This window comes from Hyla sarda, unplaced genomic scaffold (assembly GCF_029499605.1).
Source record: "Hyla sarda isolate aHylSar1 unplaced genomic scaffold, aHylSar1.hap1 scaffold_1818, whole genome shotgun sequence".
NCBI classification, from domain to species: Eukaryota; Metazoa; Chordata; class Amphibia; order Anura; family Hylidae; genus Hyla; species Hyla sarda.
This window is the reverse complement of record NW_026608465.1, coordinates 34,123-51,908: the sequence shown is the minus strand read 5'-3', so window position 1 is coordinate 51,908 and position 17,786 is coordinate 34,123. Positions and strand designations below refer to the sequence as shown.

At 46.1% G+C, this 17,786-nt stretch overlaps 8 non-coding genes across 8 annotated transcripts; all 8 read left to right on the top strand.

Moving 5' to 3' along the window:
- Positions 1 to 1,451: 1,451 nt before the first annotated feature.
- On the top strand, positions 1,452 to 1,642 carry LOC130314415 (U2 spliceosomal RNA). Its single transcript, XR_008862112.1, has one exon. It is a non-coding gene; the product is annotated as a U2 spliceosomal RNA (small nuclear RNA).
- A 2,087-nt stretch (positions 1,643 to 3,729) lies between these two features.
- On the top strand, positions 3,730 to 3,920 carry LOC130314413 (U2 spliceosomal RNA). The gene has a single exon (XR_008862111.1). It is a non-coding gene; the product is annotated as a U2 spliceosomal RNA (small nuclear RNA).
- A 2,091-nt stretch (positions 3,921 to 6,011) lies between these two features.
- On the top strand, positions 6,012 to 6,202 carry LOC130314412 (U2 spliceosomal RNA). The gene has a single exon (XR_008862110.1). It is a non-coding gene; the product is annotated as a U2 spliceosomal RNA (small nuclear RNA).
- A 2,098-nt stretch (positions 6,203 to 8,300) lies between these two features.
- Positions 8,301 to 8,491, top strand: LOC130314422 (U2 spliceosomal RNA). Its single transcript, XR_008862120.1, has one exon. It is a non-coding gene; the product is annotated as a U2 spliceosomal RNA (small nuclear RNA).
- Positions 8,492 to 10,583: 2,092 nt separating this feature from the next.
- On the top strand, positions 10,584 to 10,774 carry LOC130314411 (U2 spliceosomal RNA). Its single transcript, XR_008862109.1, has one exon. It is a non-coding gene; the product is annotated as a U2 spliceosomal RNA (small nuclear RNA).
- Positions 10,775 to 12,865: 2,091 nt separating this feature from the next.
- Positions 12,866 to 13,056, top strand: LOC130314410 (U2 spliceosomal RNA). Its single transcript, XR_008862108.1, has one exon. It is a non-coding gene; the product is annotated as a U2 spliceosomal RNA (small nuclear RNA).
- A 2,096-nt stretch (positions 13,057 to 15,152) lies between these two features.
- Positions 15,153 to 15,343, top strand: LOC130314409 (U2 spliceosomal RNA). The gene has a single exon (XR_008862107.1). It is a non-coding gene; the product is annotated as a U2 spliceosomal RNA (small nuclear RNA).
- Positions 15,344 to 17,430: 2,087 nt separating this feature from the next.
- Positions 17,431 to 17,621, top strand: LOC130314408 (U2 spliceosomal RNA). Its single transcript, XR_008862106.1, has one exon. It is a non-coding gene; the product is annotated as a U2 spliceosomal RNA (small nuclear RNA).
- The last annotated feature ends 165 nt before the right edge of the window (positions 17,622 to 17,786 follow it).

Sequence of the window (17,786 nt, the reverse complement as noted above, 5' to 3'; positions counted from 1 at the left end):
AGAGGGTTAGGCTATGCTATTGTGCACCTACCTGATGCATCAGAAGGTGCGAGGCCCTTGCTAAATTCTGTGCACAGACTTTGAGATCTATGCTTTAGACTGTATCTAAACCTGCTCCAACATGGACTGACATTCTGGCCTACTTTCAGCCGATGCGACTTGTCTGTCGCTGAACAGTCGCTTTTTATGTATTAAGCACCTATGTATAATGTTGTAAAAATGCTCTAGAAGCTAAAGTCGCAGAAATGTCACACATATTTGGCCTGCAACTTTCTGTGCGACAAATTCAGACAGGAAAAATCAGTATAAATCCTTAGAAAATTATCCCCCAGTGTCTCCATCTGCTGGCGGTATTGAATAAGCATTGCTGCACTGATGGGGTATGCATTAGACGAAAAAAAAGAAGAAAAAGAAGAATAATACGCCCAGAAAAGAGGCGAAAAGGAGAAAAACGTAAAAAAACGTGAAAAAAAAGTAAGAGGAAGAGAAGGGAAAAAAAGGTGGAAATGGGTTTAAAAGTGATTTCGGCGGAGAAATATATATATATATATATATATATATATATATATATATATATATGCGCACACACACACATAGATATAAACGTATTCTCCGTTGAGATATTGCAGCCGCTGCTGTGTCCAGGCCCAGGAGCCTTAGCACTGTGCTGTGATGTCACTCAATACCACTGACATCACTAGGTGTAAACAACATCTCTCCTTTGCTGTGTATGTGACTATGGAGCTGTTTGGTGATGTCGTCTATTATGGCCTTCATAGAAGCAACAGGAGATTGTTGCATCCATCTTGAACCCTCAGAACTACAGTGCTATGATGTCACTCACTTCCACAGGCCTTGCAGAGTGTAAACAACAACAACCCAGCTTTGTTGTGTATGTAACCAAAGGGATTTGTGATGTCACCTAGAACCTTCACAGCAGCGACAGCTTTATGAGGAGCATCAGCACTGCTCTGCCTGAGCAGAACCATCACCGCCATAGGTTGTCAAATAACCCGGATTTAACCCACACAGGTAAGTCCAATGGGGTGCAGGCATGTCCTCTATGCTTACAGCTTCCCGTGGGTGTTGGTTTGATACCGTTTGGGGACAGCCAAGGAGGCATCTGCAGGCAACAAAGGTAGGTGTGTGCTTGTGTGTGTGTTTCCTATGCAGATCCTAAGCCCAGTGTCACATGCAAGTAGGAGGAGTAAGAAGGGTTCCTGGCAAATCCGGGTTATGGATTGCATTTAAAAAGGCCCCGTGGGAGTGCAATGGGCCCCTGTCTTGCTGCTTAGCAATAATGGTATGGGTTTAGGTTCTGCTGTGTGTACTGGTGGTTGACTGCCCCCCAGCCCAGAGTGTGCATGGAAAATTGTCTGGCAGCCTCCCTGACAGCAAGCAGTGATAGTGCCCATGAAGGGGACCTTGTTGGGCCCGCCCCTTTCACGGTTATCGCTTCTCGGCCTTTTGGCTAAGATCAAGTGTAGTATCTGTTCTTATCAGTTTAATATCTGATACGTCCCCTATCTGGGGACCATATATTAAATGGATTTTTGAGAACGGGGGCCGATTTCGAAGCTTGCTTCCGTCGCCCTATGCATTGACCCGATATGGCAGTATCTTCGGGTACAGTGCACCACCCCCTTACAGGGTTAAAAAGAAAGATTCCTACTTTCATTGCTACCTGCTTGCTGGCTAGCCAGCTAGCCAGCCCTGTGGGCCTTGCTGCTGCTGCAGCCAAAAAACAAAAGGTGGTGCTGCTGCTGCTTCTGCTGCTTCTGCTTCTGCTTGTGTCTGGCCCCTGTTGGAGCGTCCAGGCACAGGACTTCTGCTGCTGCTGACTAAATGGCCTCCTTAATTGGATCATTTGAGTAGCCAGCACACCTGTGCAGGTAGGGCATGACATGATAGGCAGCTGCCTTGATAGCGGGTGGGTGCTGAATGTTCCTAATTGACAAAATAAGATTAATGCTTATGAAGAAATATAAAATCTCATCCCTTCCCCAATATCGCGCCACACCCCTACCCCTTAATTCCCTGGTTGAACGTGATGGACATATGTCTTTTTTCGACCGTACTAACTATGTAACTATGTAACATAACATGGGGGGGGTCTCCTGGCTGTTCACACAGGTGTGTCATTGCTGTACATTGACCATGCATTGCTTCTGTGGTATTGCAAAGGCAAAGACAAATGCTTCCAGCCATCCATTGCACTAATGGATTGGTCATCAGCTGGCTGTCTATGTCCCGCATCAATATAGACCAAAGTACAGAGGGTTAGGCTATGCTATTGTGCACCTACCTGATGCATCAGAAGGTGCGAGGCCCTTGCTAAATTCTGTGCACAGACTTTGAGATCTATGCTTTAGACTGTATCTAAACCTGCTCCAACATGGACTGACATTCTGGCCTACTTTCAGCCGATGCGACTTGTCTGTCGCTGAACAGTCGCTTTTTATGTATTAAGCACCTATGTATAATGTTGTAAAAATGCTCTAGAAGCTAAAGTCGCAGAAATGTCACACATATTTGGCCTGCAACTTTCTGTGCGACAAATTCAGACAGGAAAAATCAGTATAAATCCTTAGAAAATTATCCCCCAGTGTCTCCATCTGCTGGCGGTATTGAATAAGCATTGCTGCACTGATGGGGTATGCATTAGACGAAAAAAAAGAAGAAAAAGAAGAATAATACGCCCAGAAAAGAGGCGAAAAGGAGAAAAACGTAAAAAAACGTGAAAAAAAAGTAAGAGGAAGAGAAGGGAAAAAAAGGTGGAAATGGGTTTAAAAGTGATTTCGGCGGAGAAATATATATATATATATATATATATATATATATATATATATATATATATGCGCACACACACACATAGATATAAACGTATTCTCCGTTGAGATATTGCAGCCGCTGCTGTGTCCAGGCCCAGGAGCCTTAGCACTGTGCTGTGATGTCACTCAATACCACTGACATCACTAGGTGTAAACAACATCTCTCCTTTGCTGTGTATGTGACTATGGAGCTGTTTGGTGATGTCGTCTATTACGGCCTTCATAGAAGCAACAGGAGATTGTTGCATCCATCTTGAACCCTCAGAACTACAGTGCTATGATGTCACTCACTTCCACAGGCCTTGCAGAGTGTAAACAACAACAACCCAGCTTTGTTGTGTATGTAACCAAAGGGATTTGTGATGTCACCTAGAACCTTCACAGCAGCGACAGCTTTATGAGGAGCATCAGCACTGCTCTGCCTGAGCAGAACCATCACCGCCATAGGTTGTCAAATAACCCGGATTTAACCCACACAGGTAAGTCCAATGGGGTGCAGGCATGTCCTCTATGCTTACAGCTTCCCGTGGGTGTTGGTTTGATACCGTTTGGGGACAGCCAAGGAGGCATCTGCAGGCAACAAAGGTAGGTGTGTGCTTGTGTGTGTGTTTCCTATGCAGATCCTAAGCCCAGTGTCACATGCAAGTAGGAGGAGTAAGAAGGGTTCCTGGCAAATCCGGGTTATGGATTGCATTTAAAAAGGCCCCGTGGGAGTGCAATGGGCCCCTGTCTTGCTGCTTAGCAATAATGGTATGGGTTTAGGTTCTGCTGTGTGTACTGGTGGTTGACTGCCCCCCAGCCCAGAGTGTGCATGGAAAATTGTCTGGCAGCCTCCCTGACAGCAAGCAGTGATAGTGCCCATGAAGGGGACCTTGTTGGGCCCGCCCCTTTCACGGTTATCGCTTCTCGGCCTTTTGGCTAAGATCAAGTGTAGTATCTGTTCTTATCAGTTTAATATCTGATACGTCCCCTATCTGGGGACCATATATTAAATGGATTTTTGAGAACGGGGGCCGATTTCGAAGCTTGCTTCCGTCGCCCTATGCATTGACCCGATATGGCAGTATCTTCGGGTACAGTGCACCACCCCCTTACAGGGTTAAAAAGAAAGATTCCTACTTTCATTGCTACCTGCTTGCTGGCTAGCCAGCTAGCCAGCCCTGTGGGCCTTGCTGCTGCTGCAGCCAAAAAACAAAAGGTGGTGCTGCTGCTGCTTCTGCTGCTTCTGCTTCTGCTTGTGTCTGGCCCCTGTTGGAGCGTCCAGGCACAGGACTTCTGCTGCTGCTGACTAAATGGCCTCCTTAATTGGATCATTTGAGTAGCCAGCACACCTGTGCAGGTAGGGCATGACATGATAGGCAGCTGCCTTGATAGCGGGTGGGTGCTGAATGTTCCTAATTGACAAAATAAGATTAATGCTTATGAAGAAATATAAAATCTCATCCCTTCCCCAATATCGCGCCACACCCCTACCCCTTAATTCCCTGGTTGAACGTGATGGACATATGTCTTTTTTCGACCGTACTAACTATGTAACTATGTAACATAACATGGGGGGGGGGGGTCTCCTGGCTGTTCACACAGGTGTGTCATTGCTGTACATTGACCATGCATTGCTTCTGTGGTATTGCAAAGGCAAAGACAAATGCTTCCAGCCATCCATTGCACTAATGGATTGGTCATCAGCTGGCTGTCTATGTCCCGCATCAATATAGACCAAAGTACAGAGGGTTAGGCTATGCTATTGTGCACCTACCTGATGCATCAGAAGGTGCGAGGCCCTTGCTAAATTCTGTGCACAGACTTTGAGATCTATGCTTTAGACTGTATCTAAACCTGCTCCAACATGGACTGACATTCTGGCCTACTTTCAGCCGATGCGACTTGTCTGTCGCTGAACAGTCGCTTTTTATGTATTCAGCACCTATGTATAATGTTGTAAAAATGCTCTAGAAGCTAAAGTCGCAGAAATGTCACACATATTTGGCCTGCAACTTTCTGTGCGACAAATTCAGACAGGAAAAATCAGTATAAATCCTTAGAAAATTATCCCCCAGTGTCTCCATCTGCTGGCGGTATTGAATAAGCATTGCTGCACTGATGGGGTATGCATTAGACGAAAAAAAAGAAGAAAAAGAAGAATAATACGCCCAGAAAAGAGGCGAAAAGGAGAAAAACGTAAAAAAACGTGAAAAAAAAGTAAGAGGAAGAGAAGGGAAAAAAAGGTGGAAATGGGTTTAAAAGTGATTTCGGCGGAGAAATATATATATATATATATATATATATATATATATATATATATATATATGCGCACACACACACATAGATATAAACGTATTCTCCGTTGAGATATTGCAGCCGCTGCTGTGTCCAGGCCCAGGAGCCTTAGCACTGTGCTGTGATGTCACTCAATACCACTGACATCACTAGGTGTAAACAACATCTCTCCTTTGCTGTGTATGTGACTATGGAGCTGTTTGGTGATGTCGTCTATTACGGCCTTCATAGAAGCAACAGGAGATTGTTGCATCCATCTTGAACCCTCAGAACTACAGTGCTATGATGTCACTCACTTCCACAGGCCTTGCAGAGTGTAAACAACAACAACCCAGCTTTGTTGTGTATGTAACCAAAGGGATTTGTGATGTCACCTAGAACCTTCACAGCAGCGACAGCTTTATGAGGAGCATCAGCACTGCTCTGCCTGAGCAGAACCATCACCGCCATAGGTTGTCAAATAACCCGGATTTAACCCACACAGGTAAGTCCAATGGGGTGCAGGCATGTCCTCTATGCTTACAGCTTCCCGTGGGTGTTGGTTTGATACCGTTTGGGGACAGCCAAGGAGGCATCTGCAGGCAACAAAGGTAGGTGTGTGCTTGTGTGTGTGTTTCCTATGCAGATCCTAAGCCCAGTGTCACATGCAAGTAGGAGGAGTAAGAAGGGTTCCTGGCAAATCCGGGTTATGGATTGCATTTAAAAAGGCCCCGTGGGAGTGCAATGGGCCCCTGTCTTGCTGCTTAGCAATAATGGTATGGGTTTAGGTTCTGCTGTGTGTACTGGTGGTTGACTGCCCCCCAGCCCAGAGTGTGCATGGAAAATTGTCTGGCAGCCTCCCTGACAGCAAGCAGTGATAGTGCCCATGAAGGGGACCTTGTTGGGCCCGCCCCTTTCACGGTTATCGCTTCTCGGCCTTTTGGCTAAGATCAAGTGTAGTATCTGTTCTTATCAGTTTAATATCTGATACGTCCCCTATCTGGGGACCATATATTAAATGGATTTTTGAGAACGGGGGCCGATTTCGAAGCTTGCTTCCGTCGCCCTATGCATTGACCCGATATGGCAGTATCTTCGGGTACAGTGCACCACCCCCTTACAGGGTTAAAAAGAAAGATTCCTACTTTCATTGCTACCTGCTTGCTGGCTAGCCAGCTAGCCAGCCCTGTGGGCCTTGCTGCTGCTGCAGCCAAAAAACAAAAGGTGGTGCTGCTGCTGCTTCTGCTGCTTCTGCTTCTGCTTGTGTCTGGCCCCTGTTGGAGCGTCCAGGCACAGGACTTCTGCTGCTGCTGACTAAATGGCCTCCTTAATTGGATCATTTGAGTAGCCAGCACACCTGTGCAGGTAGGGCATGACATGATAGGCAGCTGCCTTGATAGCGGGTGGGTGCTGAATGTTCCTAATTGACAAAATAAGATTAATGCTTATGAAGAAATATAAAATCTCATCCCTTCCCCAATATCGCGCCACACCCCTACCCCTTAATTCCCTGGTTGAACGTGATGGACATATGTCTTTTTTCGACCGTACTAACTATGTAACTATGTAACATAACATGGGGGGGGGGGGGGGGGGGTCTCCTGGCTGTTCACACAGGTGTGTCATTGCTGTACATTGACCATGCATTGCTTCTGTGGTATTGCAAAGGCAAAGACAAATGCTTCCAGCCATCCATTGCACTAATGGATTGGTCATCAGCTGGCTGTCTATGTCCCGCATCAATATAGACCAAAGTACAGAGGGTTAGGCTATGCTATTGTGCACCTACCTGATGCATCAGAAGGTGCGAGGCCCTTGCTAAATTCTGTGCACAGACTTTGAGATCTATGCTTTAGACTGTATCTAAACCTGCTCCAACATGGACTGACATTCTGGCCTACTTTCAGCCGATGCGACTTGTCTGTCGCTGAACAGTCGCTTTTTATGTATTCAGCACCTATGTATAATGTTGTAAAAATGCTCTAGAAGCTAAAGTCGCAGAAATGTCACACATATTTGGCCTGCAACTTTCTGTGCGACAAATTCAGACAGGAAAAATCAGTATAAATCCTTAGAAAATTATCCCCCAGTGTCTCCATCTGCTGGCGGTATTGAATAAGCATTGCTGCACTGATGGGGTATGCATTAGACGAAAAAAAAGAAGAAAAAGAAGAATAATACGCCCAGAAAAGAGGCGAAAAGGAGAAAAACGTAAAAAAACGTGAAAAAAAAGTAAGAGGAAGAGAAGGGAAAAAAAGGTGGAAATGGGTTTAAAAGTGATTTCGGCGGAGAAATATATATATATATATATATATATATATATATATATATATATATATATGCGCACACACACACATAGATATAAACGTATTCTCCGTTGAGATATTGCAGCCGCTGCTGTGTCCAGGCCCAGGAGCCTTAGCACTGTGCTGTGATGTCACTCAATACCACTGACATCACTAGGTGTAAACAACATCTCTCCTTTGCTGTGTATGTGACTATGGAGCTGTTTGGTGATGTCGTCTATTACGGCCTTCATAGAAGCAACAGGAGATTGTTGCATCCATCTTGAACCCTCAGAACTACAGTGCTATGATGTCACTCACTTCCACAGGCCTTGCAGAGTGTAAACAACAACAACCCAGCTTTGTTGTGTATGTAACCAAAGGGATTTGTGATGTCACCTAGAACCTTCACAGCAGCGACAGCTTTATGAGGAGCATCAGCACTGCTCTGCCTGAGCAGAACCATCACCGCCATAGGTTGTCAAATAACCCGGATTTAACCCACACAGGTAAGTCCAATGGGGTGCAGGCATGTCCTCTATGCTTACAGCTTCCCGTGGGTGTTGGTTTGATACCGTTTGGGGACAGCCAAGGAGGCATCTGCAGGCAACAAAGGTAGGTGTGTGCTTGTGTGTGTGTTTCCTATGCAGATCCTAAGCCCAGTGTCACATGCAAGTAGGAGGAGTAAGAAGGGTTCCTGGCAAATCCGGGTTATGGATTGCATTTAAAAAGGCCCCGTGGGAGTGCAATGGGCCCCTGTCTTGCTGCTTAGCAATAATGGTATGGGTTTAGGTTCTGCTGTGTGTACTGGTGGTTGACTGCCCCCCAGCCCAGAGTGTGCATGGAAAATTGTCTGGCAGCCTCCCTGACAGCAAGCAGTGATAGTGCCCATGAAGGGGACCTTGTTGGGCCCGCCCCTTTCACGGTTATCGCTTCTCGGCCTTTTGGCTAAGATCAAGTGTAGTATCTGTTCTTATCAGTTTAATATCTGATACGTCCCCTATCTGGGGACCATATATTAAATGGATTTTTGAGAACGGGGGCCGATTTCGAAGCTTGCTTCCGTCGCCCTATGCATTGACCCGATATGGCAGTATCTTCGGGTACAGTGCACCACCCCGTTACAGGGTTAAAAAGAAAGATTCCTACTTTCATTGCTACCTGCTTGCTGGCTAGCCAGCTAGCCAGCCCTGTGGGCCTTGCTGCTGCTGCAGCCAAAAAACAAAAGGTGGTGCTGCTGCTGCTTCTGCTGCTTCTGCTTCTGCTTGTGTCTGGCCCCTGTTGGAGCGTCCAGGCACAGGACTTCTGCTGCTGCTGACTAAATGGCCTCCTTAATTGGATCATTTGAGTAGCCAGCACACCTGTGCAGGTAGGGCATGACATGATAGGCAGCTGCCTTGATAGCGGGTGGGTGCTGAATGTTCCTAATTGACAAAATAAGATTAATGCTTATGAAGAAATATAAAATCTCATCCCTTCCCCAATATCGCGCCACACCCCTACCCCTTAATTCCCTGGTTGAACGTGATGGACATATGTCTTTTTTCGACCGTACTAACTATGTAACTATGTAACATAACATGGGGGGGGGGGGGGGGGTCTCCTGGCTGTTCACACAGGTGTGTCATTGCTGTACATTGACCATGCATTGCTTCTGTGGTATTGCAAAGGCAAAGACAAATGCTTCCAGCCATCCATTGCACTAATGGATTGGTCATCAGCTGGCTGTCTATGTCCCGCATCAATATAGACCAAAGTACAGAGGGTTAGGCTATGCTATTGTGCACCTACCTGATGCATCAGAAGGTGCGAGGCCCTTGCTAAATTCTGTGCACAAACTTTGAGATCTATGCTTTAGACTGTATCTAAACCTGCTCCAACATGGACTGACATTCTGGCCTACTTTCAGCCGATGCGACTTGTCTGTCGCTGAACAGTCGCTTTTTATGTATTCAGCACCTATGTATAATGTTGTAAAAATGCTCTAGAAGCTAAAGTCGCAGAAATGTCACACATATTTGGCCTGCAACTTTCTGTGCGACAAATTCAGACAGGAAAAATCAGTATAAATCCTTAGAAAATTATCCCCCAGTGTCTCCATCTGCTGGCGGTATTGAATAAGCATTGCTGCACTGATGGGGTATGCATTAGACGAAAAAAAAGAAGAAAAAGAAGAATAATACGCCCAGAAAAGAGGCGAAAAGGAGAAAAACGTAAAAAAACGTGAAAAAAAAGTAAGAGGAAGAGAAGGGAAAAAAAGGTGGAAATGGGTTTAAAAGTGATTTCGGCGGAGAAATATATATATATATATATATATATATATATATATATATATATATGCGCACACACACACATAGATATAAACGTATTCTCCGTTGAGATATTGCAGCCGCTGCTGTGTCCAGGCCCAGGAGCCTTAGCACTGTGCTGTGATGTCACTCAATACCACTGACATCACTAGGTGTAAACAACATCTCTCCTTTGCTGTGTATGTGACTATGGAGCTGTTTGGTGATGTCGTCTATTACGGCCTTCATAGAAGCAACAGGAGATTGTTGCATCCATCTAGAACCCTCAGAACTACAGTGCTATGATGTCACTCACTTCCACAGGCCTTGCAGAGTGTAAACAACAACAACCCAGCTTTGTTGTGTATGTAACCAAAGGGATTTGTGATGTCACCTAGAACCTTCACAGCAGCGACAGCTTTATGAGGAGCATCAGCACTGCTCTGCCTGAGCAGAACCATCACCGCCATAGGTTGTCAAATAACCCGGATTTAACCCACACAGGTAAGTCCAATGGGGTGCAGGCATGTCCTCTATGCTTACAGCTTCCCGTGGGTGTTGGTTTGATACCGTTTGGGGACAGCCAAGGAGGCATCTGCAGGCAACAAAGGTAGGTGTGTGCTTGTGTGTGTGTTTCCTATGCAGATCCTAAGCCCAGTGTCACATGCAAGTAGGAGGAGTAAGAAGGGTTCCTGGCAAATCCGGGTTATGGATTGCATTTAAAAAGGCCCCGTGGGAGTGCAATGGGCCCCTGTCTTGCTGCTTAGCAATAATGGTATGGGTTTAGGTTCTGCTGTGTGTACTGGTGGTTGACTGCCCCCCAGCCCAGAGTGTGCATGGAAAATTGTCTGGCAGCCTCCCTGACAGCAAGCAGTGATAGTGCCCATGAAGGGGACCTTGTTGGGCCCGCCCCTTTCACGGTTATCGCTTCTCGGCCTTTTGGCTAAGATCAAGTGTAGTATCTGTTCTTATCAGTTTAATATCTGATACGTCCCCTATCTGGGGACCATATATTAAATGGATTTTTGAGAACGGGGGCCGATTTCGAAGCTTGCTTCCGTCGCCCTATGCATTGACCCGATATGGCAGTATCTTCGGGTACAGTGCACCACCCCCTTACAGGGTTAAAAAGAAAGATTCCTACTTTCATTGCTACCTGCTTGCTGGCTAGCCAGCTAGCCAGCCCTGTGGGCCTTGCTGCTGCTGCAGCCAAAAAACAAAAGGTGGTGCTGCTGCTGCTTCTGCTGCTTCTGCTTCTGCTTGTGTCTGGCCCCTGTTGGAGCGTCCAGGCACAGGACTTCTGCTGCTGCTGACTAAATGGCCTCCTTAATTGGATCATTTGAGTAGCCAGCACACCTGTGCAGGTAGGGCATGACATGATAGGCAGCTGCCTTGATAGCGGGTGGGTGCTGAATGTTCCTAATTGACAAAATAAGATTAATGCTTATGAAGAAATATAAAATCTCATCCCTTCCCCAATATCGCGCCACACCCCTACCCCTTAATTCCCTGGTTGAACGTGATGGACATATGTCTTTTTTCGACCGTACTAACTATGTAACTATGTAACATAACATGGGGGGGGGGGGGGTCTCCTGGCTGTTCACACAGGTGTGTCATTGCTGTACATTGACCATGCATTGCTTCTGTGGTATTGCAAAGGCAAAGACAAATGCTTCCAGCCATCCATTGCACTAATGGATTGGTCATCAGCTGGCTGTCTATGTCCCGCATCAATATAGACCAAAGTACAGAGGGTTAGGCTATGCTATTGTGCACCTACCTGATGCATCAGAAGGTGCGAGGCCCTTGCTAAATTCTGTGCACAGACTTTGAGATCTATGCTTTAGACTGTATCTAAACCTGCTCCAACATGGACTGACATTCTGGCCTACTTTCAGCCGATGCGACTTGTCTGTCGCTGAACAGTCGCTTTTTATGTATTAAGCACCTATGTATAATGTTGTAAAAATGCTCTAGAAGCTAAAGTCGCAGAAATGTCACACATATTTGGCCTGCAACTTTCTGTGCGACAAATTCAGACAGGAAAAATCAGTATAAATCCTTAGAAAATTATCCCCCAGTGTCTCCATCTGCTGGCGGTATTGAATAAGCATTGCTGCACTGATGGGGTATGCATTAGACGAAAAAAAAGAAGAAAAAGAAGAATAATACGCCCAGAAAAGAGGCGAAAAGGAGAAAAACGTAAAAAAACGTGAAAAAAAAGTAAGAGGAAGAGAAGGGAAAAAAAGGTGGAAATGGGTTTAAAAGTGATTTCGGCGGAGAAATATATATATATATATATATATATATATATATATATATATATATATGCGCACACACACACATAGATATAAACGTATTCTCCGTTGAGATATTGCAGCCGCTGCTGTGTCCAGGCCCAGGAGCCTTAGCACTGTGCTGTGATGTCACTCAATACCACTGACATCACTAGGTGTAAACAACATCTCTCCTTTGCTGTGTATGTGACTATGGAGCTGTTTGGTGATGTCGTCTATTACGGCCTTCATAGAAGCAACAGGAGATTGTTGCATCCATCTTGAACCCTCAGAACTACAGTGCTATGATGTCACTCACTTCCACAGGCCTTGCAGAGTGTAAACAACAACAACCCAGCTTTGTTGTGTATGTAACCAAAGGGATTTGTGATGTCACCTAGAACCTTCACAGCAGCGACAGCTTTATGAGGAGCATCAGCACTGCTCTGCCTGAGCAGAACCATCACCGCCATAGGTTGTCAAATAACCCGGATTTAACCCACACAGGTAAGTCCAATGGGGTGCAGGCATGTCCTCTATGCTTACAGCTTCCCGTGGGTGTTGGTTTGATACCGTTTGGGGACAGCCAAGGAGGCATCTGCAGGCAACAAAGGTAGGTGTGTGCTTGTGTGTGTGTTTCCTATGCAGATCCTAAGCCCAGTGTCACATGCAAGTAGGAGGAGTAAGAAGGGTTCCTGGCAAATCCGGGTTATGGATTGCATTTAAAAAGGCCCCGTGGGAGTGCAATGGGCCCCTGTCTTGCTGCTTAGCAATAATGGTATGGGTTTAGGTTCTGCTGTGTGTACTGGTGGTTGACTGCCCCCCAGCCCAGAGTGTGCATGGAAAATTGTCTGGCAGCCTCCCTGACAGCAAGCAGTGATAGTGCCCATGAAGGGGACCTTGTTGGGCCCGCCCCTTTCACGGTTATCGCTTCTCGGCCTTTTGGCTAAGATCAAGTGTAGTATCTGTTCTTATCAGTTTAATATCTGATACGTCCCCTATCTGGGGACCATATATTAAATGGATTTTTGAGAACGGGGGCCGATTTCGAAGCTTGCTTCCGTCGCCCTATGCATTGACCCGATATGGCAGTATCTTCGGGTACAGTGCACCACCCCCTTACAGGGTTAAAAAGAAAGATTCCTACTTTCATTGCTACCTGCTTGCTGGCTAGCCAGCTAGCCAGCCCTGTGGGCCTTGCTGCTGCTGCAGCCAAAAAACAAAAGGTGGTGCTGCTGCTGCTTCTGCTGCTTCTGCTTCTGCTTGTGTCTGGCCCCTGTTGGAGCGTCCAGGCACAGGACTTCTGCTGCTGCTGACTAAATGGCCTCCTTAATTGGATCATTTGAGTAGCCAGCACACCTGTGCAGGTAGGGCATGACATGATAGGCAGCTGCCTTGATAGCGGGTGGGTGCTGAATGTTCCTAATTGACAAAATAAGATTAATGCTTATGAAGAAATATAAAATCTCATCCCTTCCCCAATATCGCGCCACACCCCTACCCCTTAATTCCCTGGTTGAACGTGATGGACATATGTCTTTTTTCGACCGTACTAACTATGTAACTATGTAACATAACATGGGGGGGGGGGTCTCCTGGCTGTTCACACAGGTGTGTCATTGCTGTACATTGACCATGCATTGCTTCTGTGGTATTGCAAAGGCAAAGACAAATGCTTCCAGCCATCCATTGCACTAATGGATTGGTCATCAGCTGGCTGTCTATGTCCCGCATCAATATAGACCAAAGTACAGAGGGTTAGGCTATGCTATTGTGCACCTACCTGATGCATCAGAAGGTGCGAGGCCCTTGCTAAATTCTGTGCACAGACTTTGAGATCTATGCTTTAGACTGTATCTAAACCTGCTCCAACATGGACTGACATTCTGGCCTACTTTCAGCCGATGCGACTTGTCTGTCGCTGAACAGTCGCTTTTTATGTATTCAGCACCTATGTATAATGTTGTAAAAATGCTCTAGAAGCTAAAGTCGCAGAAATGTCACACATATTTGGCCTGCAACTTTCTGTGCGACAAATTCAGACAGGAAAAATCAGTATAAATCCTTAGAAAATTATCCCCCAGTGTCTCCATCTGCTGGCGGTATTGAATAAGCATTGCTGCACTGATGGGGTATGCATTAGACGAAAAAAAAGAAGAAAAAGAAGAATAATACGCCCAGAAAAGAGGCGAAAAGGAGAAAAACGTAAAAAAACGTGAAAAAAAAGTAAGAGGAAGAGAAGGGAAAAAAAGGTGGAAATGGGTTTAAAAGTGATTTCGGCGGAGAAATATATATATATATATATATATATATATATATATATATATATATATATATATATGCGCACACACACACATAGATATAAACGTATTCTCCGTTGAGATATTGCAGCCGCTGCTGTGTCCAGGCCCAGGAGCCTTAGCACTGTGCTGTGATGTCACTCAATACCACTGACATCACTAGGTGTAAACAACATCTCTCCTTTGCTGTGTATGTGACTATGGAGCTGTTTGGTGATGTCGTCTATTACGGCCTTCATAGAAGCAACAGGAGATTGTTGCATCCATCTTGAACCCTCAGAACTACAGTGCTATGATGTCACTCACTTCCACAGGCCTTGCAGAGTGTAAACAACAACAACCCAGCTTTGTTGTGTATGTAACCAAAGGGATTTGTGATGTCACCTAGAACCTTCACAGCAGCGACAGCTTTATGAGGAGCATCAGCACTGCTCTGCCTGAGCAGAACCATCACCGCCATAGGTTGTCAAATAACCCGGATTCAACCCACACAGGTAAGTCCAATGGGGTGCAGGCATGTCCTCTATGCTTACAGCTTCCCGTGGGTGTTGGTTTGATACCGTTTGGGGACAGCCAAGGAGGCATCTGCAGGCAACAAAGGTAGGTGTGTGCTTGTGTGTGTGTTTCCTATGCAGATCCTAAGCCCAGTGTCACATGCAAGTAGGAGGAGTAAGAAGGGTTCCTGGCAAATCCGGGTTATGGATTGCATTTAAAAAGGCCCCGTGGGAGTGCAATGGGCCCCTGTCTTGCTGCTTAGCAATAATGGTATGGGTTTAGGTTCTGCTGTGTGTACTGGTGGTTGACTGCCCCCCAGCCCAGAGTGTGCATGGAAAATTGTCTGGCAGCCTCCCTGACAGCAAGCAGTGATAGTGCCCATGAAGGGGACCTTGTTGGGCCCGCCCCTTTCACGGTTATCGCTTCTCGGCCTTTTGGCTAAGATCAAGTGTAGTATCTGTTCTTATCAGTTTAATATCTGATACGTCCCCTATCTGGGGACCATATATTAAATGGATTTTTGAGAACGGGGGCCGATTTCGAAGCTTGCTTCCGTCGCCCTATGCATTGACCCGATATGGCAGTATCTTCGGGTACAGTGCACCACCCCCTTACAGGGTTAAAAAGAAAGATTCCTACTTTCATTGCTACCTGCTTGCTGGCTAGCCAGCTAGCCAGCCCTGTGGGCCTTGCTGCTGCTGCAGCCAAAAAACAAAAGGTGGTGCTGCTGCTGCTTCTGCTGCTTCTGCTTCTGCTTGTGTCTGGCCCCTGTTGGAGCGTCCAGGCACAGGACTTCTGCTGCTGCTGACTAAATGGCCTCCTTAATTGGATCATTTGAGTAGCCAGCACACCTGTGCAGGTAGGGCATGACATGATAGGCAGCTGCCTTGATAGCGGGTGGGTGCTGAATGTTCCTAATTGACAAAATAAGATTAATGCTTATGAAGAAATATAAAATCTCATCCCTTCCCCAATATCGCGCCACACCCCTACCCCTTAATTCCCTGGTTGAACGTGATGGACATATGTCTTTTTTCGACCGTACTAACTATGTAACTATGTAACATAACATGGGGGGGGGGTCTCCTGGCTGTTCACACAGGTGTGTCATTGCTGTACATTGACCATGCATTGCTTCTGTGGTATTGCAAAGGCAAAGACAAATGCTTCCAGCCATCCATTGCACTAATGGATTGGTCATCAGCTGGCTGTCTATGTCCCGCATCAATATAGACCAAAGTACAGAGGGTTAGGCTATGCTATTGTGCACCTACCTGATGCATCAGAAGGTGCGAGGCCCTTGCTAAATTCTGTGCACAGACTTTGAGATCTATGCTTTAGACTGTATCTAAACCTGCTCCAACATGGACTGACATTCTGGCCTACTTTCAGCCGATGCGACTTGTCTGTCGCTGAACAGTCGCTTTTTATGTATTCAGCACCTATGTATAATGTTGTAAAAATGCTCTAGAAGCTAAAGTCGCAGAAATGTCACACATATTTGGCCTGCAACTTTCTGTGCGACAAATTCAGACAGGAAAAATCAGTATAAATCCTTAGAAAATTATCCCCCAGTGTCTCCATCTGCTGGCGGTATTGAATAAGCATTGCTGCACTGATGGGGTATGCATTAGACGAAAAAAAAGAAGAAAAAGAAGAATAATACGCCCAGAAAAGAGGCGAAAAGGAGAAAAACGTAAAAAAACGTGAAAAAAAAGTAAGAGGAAGAGAAGGGAAAAAAAGGTGGAAATGGGTTTAAAAGTGATTTCGGCGGAGAAATATATATATATATATATATATATATATATATATATATATATATATGCGCACACACACACATAGATATAAACGTATTCTCCGTTGAGATATTGCAGCCGCTGCTGTGTCCAGGCCCAGGAGCCTTAGCACTGTGCTGTGATGTCACTCAATACCACTGACATCACTAGGTGTAAACAACATCTCTCCTTTGCTGTGTATGTGACTATGGAGCTGTTTGGTGATGTCGTCTATTACGGCCTTCATAGAAGCAACAGGAGATTGTTGCATCCATCTTGAACCCTCAGAACTACAGTGCTATGATGTCACTCACTTCCACAGGCCTTGCAGAGTGTAAACAACAACAACCCAGCTTTGTTGTGTATGTAACCAAAGGGATTTGTGATGTCACCTAGAACCTTCACAGCAGCGACAGCTTTATGAGGAGCATCAGCACTGCTCTGCCTGAGCAGAACCATCACCGCCATAGGTTGTCAAATAACCCGGATTTAACCCACACAGGTAAGTCCAATGGGGTGCAGGCATGTCCTCTATGCTTACAGCTTCCCGTGGGTGTTGGTTTGATACCGTTTGGGGACAGCCAAGGAGGCATCTGCAGGCAACAAAGGTAGGTGTGTGCTTGTGTGTGTGTTTCCTATGCAGATCCTAAGCCCAGTGTCACATGCAAGTAGGAGGAGTAAGAAGGGTTCCTGGCAAATCCGGGTTATGGATTGCATTTAAAAAGGCCCCGTGGGAGTGCAATGGGCCCCTGTCTTGCTGCTTAGCAATAATGGTATGGGTTTAGGTTCTGCTGTGTGTACTGGTGGTTGACTGCCCCCCAGCCCAGAGTGTGCATGGAAAATTGTCTGGCAGCCTCCCTGACAGCAAGCAGTGATAGTGCCCATGAAGGGGACCTTGTTGGGCCCGCCCCTTTCACGGTTATCGCTTCTCGGCCTTTTGGCTAAGATCAAGTGTAGTATCTGTTCTTATCAGTTTAATATCTGATACGTCCCCTATCTGGGGACCATATATTAAATGGATTTTTGAGAACGGGGGCCGATTTCGAAGCTTGCTTCCGTCGCCCTATGCATTGACCCGATATGGCAGTATCTTCGGGTACAGTGCACCACCCCCTTACAGGGTTAAAAAGAAAGATTCCTACTTTCATTGCTACCTGCTTGCTGGCTAGCCAGCTAGCCAGCCCTGTGGGCCTTGCTGCTGCTGCAGCCAAAAAACAAAAGGTGGTGCTGCTGCTGCTTCTGCTGCTTCTGCTTCTGCTTGTGTCTGGCCCCTGTTG